General features: G+C 43.3%; 1 long non-coding RNA gene across 12 annotated transcripts in view; it reads right to left on the bottom strand.

Annotated features, from left to right (window-relative positions):
* The window catches only part of LOC114017175 (uncharacterized), a 50,401-nt gene that overhangs the window by 31,508 nt on the left and 6,120 nt on the right, over positions 1–12,773 (bottom strand). For 3 of the 12 annotated variants that reach the window (XR_008733973.1, XR_008733972.1, XR_008733970.1), the window contains exon 2: positions 4,321–4,433. The exons of the other annotated variants lie outside the window; for them this stretch is intronic. This is a non-coding gene — a long non-coding RNA (uncharacterized LOC114017175). The remainder of the gene's footprint in view (positions 1–4,320; positions 4,434–12,773) is intronic. 12 annotated transcript variants of the gene reach the window in all.

Raw genomic sequence — 12,773 nt, forward strand, 5'->3', positions numbered from 1 at the left:
TTTGCCAGGAACATTGAGTCAATCTGGTCTGCAACACCTAGAGAGCCAGGAAATCTCCCCTGGTCTTACCGACCTCCCCAAATCATCACTTGAGGTAGCAACATGGTAAATGAAGGAGTGATTTGGTGTCACCCAATGAATCTGGTAGAAGTTTATTTAGGAGGCACTTACTCACAAGTAGGCTATGTCAGAGCAAGTCTGTTAGAGCCAGTTATTTGGAAGTTACTAAGAAAGTCACTGAGCTGATGCAGAGAAGGGCTGATATTTGGGCAGATTCTCTCTGTTTAGCAAAGAGAGATACAGAAGACTTGGCCTGGCAGCAGCTTTTTCTATATAATAACATCACAGCAACAAGAAATGCATGCTGTTTTCCAGCACTGAATTTCTAATTCTGGCATCTTGCTTCCCTCAAACAATTTTTGTTGTGTATGTAGCTGCACTAAAGCATTATTACCTTTTGAAAGCCTGGTTTGCAGCTTTCTGTGCTAGTCGAACACAAGCAGTGTTTTGGCTTTGTAAAGAGTAGTATATTATTGCTCCATCGTGGGGGAAAATCAAGAAATCAAAGAGGAGTTACAGAGAGAGAAAAGGAGGAAATATAAGTCTGTAGCTTGTTATGGACTCGATGGAGATGCTCTGCAGTTTTTGTCAGTAGCCCTACAGCTCTTATATAATATTTTTGGGCAATGGCCAGCTCAGACTCAGAGAACTGTTTTGATCAACGTTTTTTTTTGGAAAGTAGGAGAGGATTTGAATATATCTGATATCTATGGGTAATGGAACGAATAAGATGATGCAGTCAAAGCTGCAGCCCACATACACGGCTTCTAAATGTAATCCTTGAGAAAGGGATGTTATCAGCAACTCTTCCCTGGCTATGTATGGTTAAGAGTACAACTGAATGCTGTGATGGTTAAGAATCCTAAAACATACCCAGGGCACCCCTACACAGGGAGATAATACTTTGCATTAATCAGCTGCCCAGCACCACTGGAGGAGTCTCACCTGTACCCAGCAGAGAGGCACAGTTTGCAGAGGCGGAAGGGAATAAGCATTGTGTTATAGAAAAAATTCCTCTTACTAGAACAGCAGTATAGTCACAAGAAGCTTTGCAGCCCTCCTACTTAAAAACGAAACAGAAGCAACCCACTCACCTAATCAGCATAGTTACGCTAGTACCACATCTCCCTGCCACCTACAACAGGACACTAGGCTGGGTCAGAGAAGTACCCTCCCCCCAGGGAGACCTGTGATTTGACAAGCCAAACAAAGTATTTGGAAATTACTGGACAGCATGAATCCTGAGCTAAATGTATGCCACCCACCAGAGACAAAAATACCCCAGCATTACACAATACCTACAGCATTATTTATGGTGTACATATTTACCTAGGGGTAAAAGGGAATTTCTTCTATTGTGAAATATTTTTCTTGCTTCGAAGTTACCACTGTTCCAGTAAATGCTGAAAAGCCACTGGAGATGCCTCTGTTGATGCTCTACACTGTTAAACCTGCTCTGGTGTGGTAGCTGTCAGTGTGTGTAAAGGTGGTTACTCCCTTTGCCTGTCCATTCAGGCAAACCAAGCACATGGCACTGTAATTTTGGGCTTGTTGAGCAAATAACTGATTTGAATAGCCTGAAATCTGTCTCAAATGGCTGCCGCATCAGCATCAAATTATACTACTTCTATGATTGCAGGATACACCTAAAGCAACCAGCTGCTTTCTTGGATGGTCCCTTTCAACTGCACCTTCAAATCAATCCAGTGCACTTGCTGTCATTTCAGCTCCCACATTTGAAGCTGGTGTGCTGATATGTGTGTAGGGATGCAGTGTCATCAGTGACTCCTTGGCCCCTAAAAGTACCAGCTGACATCTGGAAAGAGAAAGGTACTCCTGGTGGCATTAAACCTTGAGACTACATCATGTGAACAAGAACAGCATCATAAACCCCTTTGTGCCTGTCTGGGGACTTGCGATTTCAATTTTTCATTTATGAGCTATGGCCAAATTTAGTTTCAACCTATGACATTCCTCTGTCATATTTGTTCCCATCTATATTCTTGGTTCATCCTAAATTAGCCTATGGCCCAATCTAGACTGTAACAGTCAAGGACACAATTACAACTTGTGTTGCAATCAGGTCTGGGAACAAATTATTTCCGTTTTGTGGTGTTGATGGGAACTGTGCCCATGAAAACTTGAACCCAGAGAAAGCCAGATGGTCCCATCAACTCCCTTGATAGCACAGAGGAGCAGTGCTGGCAGAGCTGCTTTTGCACTGTTTTGGTGGAGTATTATGAGAGCAAATTTCTTTCTCCATCCTTTAACTCAAGCTCACATACATTTTTGGTGGGAGGTACATCTGGCTCTCAAACTTATTGTTTCTCTGAGTGACAGTTGGCAGAGTTTGGTGGGTGATTTTCATGACAAAAAGGCTTTTGTTTGGTGCCCCTTTCTAGCTAGCAGATGAGAAGCAAAGACACACAGTAATATTCAATGAACACAGCACAGCTCTTTCCAGGAATATTCTCTTTTTTAGCCTTTGCTGCAACAAAAATAGCTTTTCCACTGAAGTATATATATAAATATATATATATATAAATTGGTGTTACTCCTCCAGAATAAACATAGATATTTTATATTTTAGCCTATCTACTGGGAAGATTATTCAATGTGAACAGGCACCCCCAGAAGAACTCAGAAATGAACTGAACAGATTGAACTCAAGTCTCAACCTCAGATTCCCCTAACCAGTCTAGGCAAATTCAGCTCAGGTCTGAATCTTACAAATGTGAACCCAACAAACTTCCCCATACTGCTCTGAAATAGAGAACAACTGCCTGCATTGTATAAAATTATTTCAGTCTTGCATAGAAACCTGTTTGCCCAAGGTTACAAGAATATTCTGGCAGAGGCAAGAATAAAAACCTTGATTTTCTCCCAGTCTACCCTTTAGGCAACTGAAACCAAGCAAGTACCCTGGGGAAGGAGACAGGCAAGCACCGTGCCAAATTAGGAATAGAAGGGGAAGAAAATTAGATATTGTGACAGTACAAGTACTCTCTTCCTTATGGGAACTGTATCTCTAAGGCCCCTCCAACAGATGCTGGAGCTCAAAGAAAAGGCTGATCTTTGTTCTTGTACCTCGGAAGCACTGGGACCCCACAGACAAGCCGTAAAACCAGATCACCAACATTTCCCATCCCTTCATTAACATCCCAGGAGAGTTCACATCTGACACCAATTACTCCACTCATTCCAGATGGTTTTCAAATACATATCAGCAAATATTTAAGGTGTGTTTTCCCTTTTTAGCAACTGCTTTTCTCTACGGCTGAAAGAAATGCCCATTAATGAATGGATGAGCGAGGAACTCAACAGAGGAGTCAGAGGAGTGTGTGTAATTTGCTCCCACATATCGCTTCACAAATTGCTTCAAGACTTTAACTGTGAAACGATTCCTCAGCACATTAAACTGCACTAAAGCAAAGCGCAGTTCCAGGCTTTAGCTCCCCATTGGCGTCCCCTTGGGTCTCCCAGACTGCCAGGCCCAGCAGCTGGCAGCCACCACCCCAGGTTCTTCCATCATCTCTGGCTGGTGGCACCGCAGTGACTCCCCGTGCCTCCTTCCTTTGATTGCTGTACCCAGCTGTGATACAGGCTGTACTAAAGGGGCTTCGTCAGAAGGCCAGGTGAACAGAAGACGGCCTTCTCACCTTTCAAACCCAGGAAGGCAGGCTGCCCCCATGGCACACCTGGCTCTGCACTTCTGGGACAACCCAGCCATCAACTACAATCCATGAATCTTACTTTATGGTGGGGCCCTTGTGTGGCACCAGGCTGACTCCGCTGCCACCGCAGTCTGGAAGATTACTTTTTATTTTACCTCCCACTGAGAAAAGCTCCAAGAAATGACCAAGTAGCACCTGGCTGCTGAGAGGATGAGCAGGCTGGTAAACCTTAATAACACTGTGCTCACTCAGAAGCAGCCTTTGACAGAGGACTGACAGGCACTGACAGCACACTGGTTTTCTGAGTCTGAGTTTGGGAGAGGCTGAAGGTATGCATTGGGAGGAAACAAGTGTCTAAGTGTGGAGAAGGCATATGAACTGTCAGATACCATGCTGTCAGGTGAGTAATCAAGACTGTCCAGGGCTTGCCTGGATTACCACCGTTGCAGCAGTGTCTAGAAACACTGGTCATGGGCTGAGCTGCTCCACACTCCTCAACATGGTGCAAACACAGAGCAAAGATTGTCCTTATGCGAAAAGCTTAGCAGAGGAAACCCCAACCCACAGCACCACCAAACCCACTCACCTCCAGTTACTGTCAATGCACTGGCTTATTCAGGTTAGGAAAAAAAAAAAAATCTATCTGTAAAAGCCTGTTGGGATCTTCAGACAAGACCCAGAGCCCCTCCTACATGGCATCTGCAAGAAAAAATAGGTTATATTGCGTTGGCCTCTGAGGAAAAGTCCTCATAATAAAGCCTGGGTCTGCTTAACTTCGCAGGCATTAATACTGACAAGAGTTCAAGGTTCATCAGTCAAGCTAATTTGTTGAACATTACCCTGCTGTTGCTTATCTGGGATAATCTTTCCTGCTGGAGCAGGGCAGCAGCAGGCTAACATACTCGGTGCCCCTTTGCACAATCTAGTTTTACCTTCCAGCCAGTGCTCCTGCTCTGTTACAGCATCTCCGTTTAAAGGTGGCCACAAGGACAGAAAAACATGTATCGGTGTGTCCTTTTCCTTTCTTTTTCATGATGTGCCAAGGAGACAAAGAAGCCTCCTGTCATGACAAATACTGTACCTGTGCAGTTTCAGCAGCAGTACCAGAGGGCTATCATGGTAGGGTAAAACAGAGGGTTTAGGAGCAAAATGATTTTGAAAAGCCTCTGTGAAACTTGTTCTTGATAACGCTGATTTTAATTTATTTTCCCAATACACTCTTGGGAGAAAAAGTTGTGTGGGAGATATGCCTGCCTCTTCCATCAGGAGCTGAGAAAACTTTTACTCATCGATTCACTTGTGAAATCCTCCAGCAAAAACAACTGCCTGAAACCTTTCATAAACACAGAACGTGCAATATTAGAAGGAATCCAAAAATAACCCTTCCCTTGACAAAACCTTCAATGAAGGCAGAGTAAATTGTGAGACCAGACTGCTTTAGCAGGGAACTATCAATGGAATGGAGCAGAGGAAGGACTAAGGGACTGCATGTTTGCTGAAGCATATGGTTACCAATTTGCTGGACATATGTTGTATTCCCCACAGGGCACAGAAGGACTTTTGGATTAAAGGGTGTAAATCATTGGTTATCACCACAGAATTAAGTACTATTCTCAATCTATAGAGTCTAAATATACACCTTTTTCCTCCCCAGACATTTCTTCCTCTAGCTGCAGCTCAGAAAAATCTACCAATCACACTCTACATTGCTTTTAAGAAAGAAAATAAAAATACCTGTTCACACAGGCTTCCTTCCCTTTATAAGGATTGGGGTGGGGGGGTGGGCATGGAGGGACAGAAAAGGGCAGGGAGAAAGTAGAAAGATAGAAAAATGTCTTGGGGACATTTTGTCCCATAATTTCCAGAGGGAGCCATTGATCACAGATGTGTTTTTACACCACAGCAGCACCTAATTATTTTTCAGGACTGTTGCAATACATGTTTAGGAATCTCTGAATAATAGAACCATATGGTAACATTGTCAGAAGGAGAAAATAGGAACCCAGTAGGATGGGGGGGAGAAGGCATTAAAATGCACTGGCTGTAAATAGAAAACTATTTGTCAAACAAAGACTGAGGAAAAAGCAGGAATGTCATTTATTGAAGATAAAGATTTTCTTTGCATTCTTTGAAGAAGATTACAAGAGCCTTGTTCTTTGTTTCCCAGCCTTTTTTTTTACAATAATTCCCAGAACATCTGTCCTGTGAGACTGGGTACAGTGCTGTCACAAAATTTTTGGAAGACTGAAGAGGAGCTTGGACAGTTACTTTACACCAGGGCAAGAGACCTGGACATGACATGCATGGGTTGTTCTGGATGTGCCATCGGCTGTGTGAGGTCTGATGCTTCTGTGAAAACTTCTCCTGGTGTCCTGAAAGGTGCTGAAACAGGTACAGAAATATGGGAGGCTTTCCAGTGGAAGCTTTTCACTCGGGACAGTCTGTCTGGGCAGAGGTTGTCCAGGCATTCCTGGTGTCTCCAGCTTCACAACCATATGAACACAGACTTGAGGCACCCACACTTTTTGCTGAAGAAGTTAAGCCAGGACCTACTGAAAGGCTTGGCTCTCACGGGCACACCGAAAGAGCTCCTTTTAGGCTTAAGAACTTCCACCTCTGCCTGGAGTATCTCACAGAGAAACAGATGTGTGCAATGGCTAACACATATGGGAGGGGGTAGTCTGATATGTCCATGATTGTGTCAACTCTATTTTACATACCCTATAGTTACAGTTCACCCAGAGCACAGGACCTTCCGATGCTCCACACTTGCAGATGTGAGACATCCCAAATATCCAAAGTCCTCAAAATCCTCCTGGATAAAATGCTTGCTTAGAAAGAAGAGAGCTGCCTGAGGAAAACCCATGCCTGATAACTAGTAGGACTGTGCTGGAACTTCACCACAGCTGAGCTCCCTTCCTCCAACTTAATCTACATCCTTATTGGAAAGTGGGCAGGTCAGAGTTCAGCTTCAAAAGCAGCCTGGGCACTAATCTGCCTCACCAGATGGACAAGAAAATACACGCTGGAAGCACATGCGCACTGGCACAAGGACTCCTTGTCTAAGGGGTTACAGGATTGAGAGCCAAGGTAAATTTCCAGGATAAACCTACAACGCAGCACCAAACACAGGAGAGACACACACACGCAAGAGGAAGCTTTTTCTACCACGCAGCTTGAGGTGAAATGACTCCACATGCTACTCATCTGTGTGGGCGTTGCAGTGCAGGAAATCCACACAGATGAAATCAAGACATCAGAAGGTGACTGGGGCTGTGCAGGGTGGTGGAAGGAGCCTCTCCTGAACAAAAGGATGCCACTGCAGTGATCACAACGTCCCCAGCATGAGGCAGGGGCAGCTATAATTGTGCGAAGTGCTCTTTATTCATTACCGTTCCCTGAAGCTGTTCTTGATTGTGCCTCTCAAAAAAAACCTTCAGGGCCACTTCTTTCTTGTCCTCAGCAAGACGCAATTTCCTCTCTCCTCCTGGAGAGTACATTTAGTCATTCTGCAAGGGACCAACAAGTTTAACTGGCCCAATGAGCTAATTTTAGATCGTAATTCCTGACTTCACATTCACTTCAAATACACTTTATGAACAAGAAATACAAATGCTAGCAATTTGAGTCACATTTTTCCAAGGGGTCCAGAAATCCTCATTGCAGCTATGTTCTTTTGCATATATAAAGTCACAAATGATAATTGTCAATTATCTGCCTAATGTGCAGAGAGCACCAGGTAGCCTGATCTCCAGAGGGCATTCACTGCGATTACAGCCCATTGCAGGAACAAAATTGGAAACTGCTTCCCACGCACAGGCCTATAACATCAGTGAAAGGTTGGAAAGGGCAAGGAAATATGATGACCTGTCTTCCTCCCCTCAAAACCCCCCAAACCTAAAGAACCCAAACACAAGTCAAAAAACCTAAGTACCTAGCTTTTGACAAAACCAAAAATTACTGTCTATTAAAAAATAACTACAGATGACGTTAAGATATGTTGCCATCATCCTTGCTTAAATAAGTAAGTTTCAAAGAAGTAAGAACAAACTCTCCGTGCTTCTTTTATTTTCTGTAGCCAGCTATAAAGGAACTAGTCTAGGCACAGGTAGTAGTCTCCCTACACACGAGGAAACTCTCTACAGGCTGGTTTACTCTTCTAAGACTCAGCTTACTGTTGATGATTAAAGCAGCGTCATGTTTTGCATTGAACGTAAATCCCTCTGGATTGCCTCAGGTGCCAGCTAAGGAAGGTAGTGACCGTGTGTTAGCCAGGCCTAGACTCAACTGTTTCTCCCCCTCAAGACCCAGACCTATCGTTCTTACAAACACTTTCCAATTTGACATTTTCTGCTTTTGCTTACCATTGCCAGCTTACTCTCCCTGTCCCTTGTCTTTCTTTAGCAACTACCATTTCCTAGATTTCTCTTTTTCACAACGGTTTTGGGCTATGTTCTTCCCAGATTCTAGAAGTCTGCCCAACCCAAACCTCAATGTTAACTTCTGCCCAGGTTTTTAATTCTCCTAAATCAATTTGTGTTGTCTTTTGTCAACATTGGTTGTCACAAAACTGCTTCTATCTTGCCATGATCAACTTTTAGGTATTTTGTTAATCTTTTTTGCTCAGGGCAGAAGAGGAACATTTTACATTTCCAGCTTGGCACCAGAAGAGCCCGGCACGCTGCTCAAGGGCCATTGCATTGCACAGGAAATACATTCCCTATAAACATTCCTAAATGATAGAGTGAAAGTTGCAGGTGACAAACCAAACTCTTGTTTTCTTAGTGATTCATAAAGGATTTGCTTCTACAACAGACACCCAACATAACAATAATTACATGCCTAAATCCTCAACAGATGACACCACTGAGAAAGACTTCCCAGATGCATTTATCAGAAAAAGGTTCAAGTGATAGCTTCTGCTGCTGCTGTGTTTATATACCTGACCTAGAGACACTGCTTCCAAACTAAGATCAGAGTTTCGGTTTTCATGGCTCATTTCACCATTGACTTTTCACTTATTATTTAATGAGGGGATCACAGCAAGAGGGTGTTTTCTATGAATGACCATGGGAAGAAGAAGACCCAGAGCATCCTATAAAAAAAAAAAAACCAAAAGTGAATAAAGACTTGTTGCTTCAGACACAATGGGGCTATAAAAAACCAACACTGTAGAATGTATGAAGAGAAATTCATTGGGTATTTCATCTTCTTTAGGCTTCCCTATCTGCTTGCAGATCTATCTCTGAATGGTCAATATACACAAAATTGCTTTAAACTGTGCGGCTACAACACAAACACCTTAGATAAAATGTAAGGCTTCCTGAATGGACAGTAAGCCAGTCAGGGGAAGCTCTATTAATGATGATATGAATTTGACAACACTCATTTCTTAAAATCATGAAGATGACAAGTGGATTCAATCAATTCAGCCTGTAATCTTCTATTAACTGTCGTTGGCCTACACCAGCTATCAAAAATTTCTGGGCAAGAATAGCCTTCAAGGAGCTGAGGCTGAGCGTACACGCTCCCTTGGGATGATGGTCCTGGAGTCCAATCATCCCTGAACCCACTCTTGTCCAGAACCTTTTGTGGTCCAAGAAGATAATTTGAGGCTCAACTCTAAAAAATGGCCACACAAAACTCTGCAGATGGGATGTATTTGCAGTCTTTGCCGTAAACCTAGTGAGTGATGGGTACGCAGCAACAGGTTCACATTTCCATCAGGTCAGCTCCGCTTAGCATCCTTTCACAGACTTTTTTGTTACACTACTAACTAACCTGACAGAGGCTAACATAGAATGAAGCAAGGTGACATGACTGAAAAGCTTGAGAGATATTAAACCAAGTACATTGCAATGAAATTCATACCACTAACTCTTTTCCTTCCCCATTTTCTTTTTTCTAGAGGAGGGCACAGGTGGGGAAAAATGTGGTATTCAAAACCAGAAAAGGCCTTAGAAGCAAATTATGTGAATCCCTTAGTCCAGTAACTTGAAAGCTGGCCTTTGTTTTGGAAAGGTTCCAGCAGTGCCAGTAAGCTGAGAGAGAGGGGAAGAGAGGACCTCGGTCCTAACCAGGGCCTTTCCCATGCTGGTGGCATAGGCATGGCCACTGTCCGGTGGAGAAACCCCACAGCTGACTCAGCGAGCTAGGCAACGCTTATTAGTTACAACCTTCATTTTCTTCTCTTTATTCTAAACCTGAATCTGCTCTCTTCCCAGAACAAGGTCAGAGCTGAGACCTTCCCTTCCTTTCACTTCTTTCCCTGACCCCTATTTTGAATATTGCTGTTAAAATATGATAGTCTAAAAAGCCCTCTTCATTTGTACCCATAAAGCCATCCATATTTTGGGGCACCAGAAGGAAAATGATCCCCTGCCTCTGACACAGGTCACCCAGTGCCATGACTCTCCATTTCTTTCTTGGCTCCTTGGCATCCTTGGGTGCTTTATACCATGTGATGCAACCGAAGAACACCAGTTATGATAGATTTCTGTTTTAAATTACTCCAATTTTCTTAGTAGCCCTTTTGATGAGGAATTGCTAATTCCTTCCATCTTAGTGTCATAATGATACTGTCTCCCTGAAAGAAAGAAACAAAGGAAAGACAGGAAGGATGGAAAGAAAGAAAAAAAAAACAACCCACAAACAACTTGTTTAGCACTACCACTAAGATGTACCTCAAAACTACAGGAATGTTCACAAACTCCTGCACAAAAACCTAGCTATGATTACCCCAAACAAAGCAATTAATAACAATAAGGGGTAAAATTACAATCAAGTTTCCACAGATTCCATAGGAACCGCAGTGCCATTGCATTAGTATCTTGGTAAAGAAACAGTAGACATCTATTTAAAATGGATTAATTCTTCCACAGAAATACTCTAATGAAATGTCCATAAAATTAGAAAGTAATTAACGTAAGTGTGATACCACTACTTTTTTACTTTTATATAAATGGGGTCTACAATATCCGTTGAGATGCAGAAAATATCAGATTTTGCAATGAGCAAACCTCATTTTTCTCTCTTTATGAAGTGATTTTTTTAACTCAAGATAACAGTGTCTTTCTACTTCTTGCTTTTTAGTTAAATTAAAGTTATCACACATGCCTTTAACAACCTGACTTGCCCTGGGCTTTACATGTCTCTTTTGAGGTTTCATCTCAACCTGCTTCCCCACCCCTGATACTTCTGACTCTTTCTGCAGTGTAAAAATATGTCTTTTTTGGCAATAGCTGTTGGGAACATCTTCTGGTGTTTATATTGTTTATCCACCTCTTTCAGCCTTGACTCAGCTCTGTGACACCTACTATTATCTGTCCCATCATTTCTAATTCATGCCTTATAGCATTATGATGTGTTTTCCCTTCCACACCGATGGACAGATATGGTTTGAAAGAGAGAAGTGACAGAAAATAAAGGGCTTCCATACTGACATCACATCAGCTGGGTTGCTCCACAATAACACACACTTTTCATCAGAACCCCAACAAAACCAGAGGACACCACCCTTCCCCAAAAATATCAGCTTATCTTTAGCTGGATATCCTTAATCACCATTTGTTAATTCACTCAATTCCCACTCAGTGCTGTTCTACTCACATTTTTGTATTTGTGAAGCTTTAGCGGTTAAAGCTGAGCCATTTCTCTATAAAATGTCTATAAAACATCAGCTTTAAAAAGGTGTTTATATGTAAGGACCTGTATTCCCATTTAACTGCACTTGTTATCAGAAGGCGCACACCCTGCAGATGTGCCCACAGGGACAGGTGCAGCCACACTGGTACAGATGCTGCACATTGACTGGGTGCAAATGTATGACCCACACACACACTTCTGGCCTTCAAGCCCTCCTGGGACAGCATCACCCAGCGTGGATGTCATCCCTCAGAGCTGGAGGCTTTAGGGGTAATTGACCTAATCAAAGAACACAACAAATAGCTACAGTGAGATGTTTGACTGAACCTACCCAGGCCAGTCACTGTCCTTGGTGGTTTCATGGTTTTTGGCAGAAATCTCATGAATACCCACGTTGGAGTGGCTGCTGCCAGAAGCCAGACTCACTCAATAGGTTCTGCCTCAAGGAACAGCAAGGCACTAACACAAAGAGTTTCTTTACATGAGAGATGAGTAGATAGCAGGTGGTACTTAACAGACCTGAAATGAGTAGTGAGAGAGTAGGATGTGATAAAAAGGCATTATTTAAGGGCACAGAAGAGACGAATCAGATCATTGACAACAGCAACCTGAGGACAGATAGCCTGCCCAGGAAATACCAACAGGAAACCAACATTTCATGTTGTTACCTACTATTGTCCTGCAATCACCTTATGGCCTCACCTCACTGCCATCAGCAGCGAAGTACGCAGCTATTAGCACTGCTGCTAGCTCAGCAGTTTCCCGCTTCAGTGCGACAAGTACTTCGTGCTCTGATCATAACTCAGCAAGGAGGTATGTTGCTCCCACCAACGCTTCTGATTAAGAGGTCTTTCACAGTTCTCCTGGATATCCTATCTGTGAAAGATATCCTGGATATCATACCCACAGATATAACATTGGAAGAATTCCTGATACAAATCAAATAAAGTCGTGGTGACCAACAAAGCAAGCCTGAAGACATCACCCCCACTTCTTGCTGGCTTACAACTCTGGGAAGATAAATCCCTGGCTTTTCCCGTGAACTGCAGCAGCGGCAGCCTCCCAAAGCTAGGGACAACAGTGGAGAGGAAGAGTGGCAATGGCCAGTCCACCCTCACATGGGCTGCAGACCCCTGTGAGAGCAGGTCTGTGATGGGGGATGTTTCTGACCTCCTGTCTCACCCAGGGCATGGTTGGCGAGCACCACCACAAGCCTACTTTCCTCAGCTTGACCTGAGTTGATATTTCAGCCACACATTTGTGTTCTGCTCCATGTCTGGGGACCTGCTTGCTGTTTTGGAAATTTGAGGGCAAGGGAACCAGCAGCCTTTGGATACTGGTCAGCAGTACCAATTCATACACCCAGACAACTGGACTGATCCAAGATAGACCATG

Source organism: Falco cherrug, chromosome 9 (assembly GCF_023634085.1).
Source record: "Falco cherrug isolate bFalChe1 chromosome 9, bFalChe1.pri, whole genome shotgun sequence".
Lineage (NCBI taxonomy): Eukaryota > Metazoa > Chordata > Aves > Falconiformes > Falconidae > Falco > Falco cherrug.